This window comes from Bombus terrestris, chromosome 15 (genome assembly GCF_910591885.1).
Source record: "Bombus terrestris chromosome 15, iyBomTerr1.2, whole genome shotgun sequence".
Classification (NCBI taxonomy): domain Eukaryota; kingdom Metazoa; phylum Arthropoda; class Insecta; order Hymenoptera; family Apidae; genus Bombus; species Bombus terrestris.
Window position 1 is genome coordinate 10,223,294 of NC_063283.1, and position 751 is coordinate 10,224,044.

The 751-nt window shown below is 37.3% G+C and overlaps 1 non-coding gene across 1 annotated transcript; it reads left to right on the forward strand.

Moving 5' to 3' along the window:
- The first annotated feature begins 240 nt into the window (after positions 1–240).
- On the forward strand, positions 241–322 carry TRNAS-AGA. The gene has a single exon. It is a non-coding gene; the product is annotated as a tRNA-Ser (tRNA).
- The last annotated feature ends 429 nt before the right edge of the window (positions 323–751 follow it).

Below are 751 nucleotides of genomic sequence, written 5' to 3' on the forward strand. Positions count from 1 at the left end.
ATTCTTCCAGAGATTTCGCGAATAAATGATAGTTGCGTTCGACTCTTCGAATTCTAATTTTGCACGTCTTTGATAATCAATGACATTCTATTCGATAATTTTCGATATTATAATTGTAAAAAGTTGCATTTCAGACAGATGTCTTTTTTATTAATACGTTCGCTGTCATCGTTGCTTGGAATAAAATGTCCGCAAAAATCAGAATAAATATCTATATCTTGTTGGTGAGTGTGCAACCGAGCAGTCGTGGCCGAGTGGTTAAGGCGTCTGACTAGAAATCAGATTCCCTCTGGGAGCGTAGGTTCGAGTCCTACCGACTGCGATTAATAACTTGCACAAGAAATTTTTTTTTCTTTTATATACATAGAATCAAACGCGACAACGTTCGTTTATGTTAAATACGTATCACCGTAGTTCCGTTGAGACTCGCGATTGCGATGCAAAGAAATACCGTACCGGGTATTCACTCTGGATAACTCTGCTGCGATCAGAGCGGAGGAAGGCGAGAAAAAGATTTTTAATGTTCAAACTTTGCACCGATTTTAGAGATTTTCCAATGATAGGAAACTACGATTCAAAAATAACTAGTAGTTCCATACTTTTTCATTTTACATCGAAATTAATGATATTTTCTAGGGCTTCTAAGATCGTCCAAGTGCAAATCGTAAGTAAAACAAGGAAATTCATCGGATGAATATCCGTGGCGATCAAATGGTCTGTTTCTGTCGCGAGACGAAATTATCGTTTTACA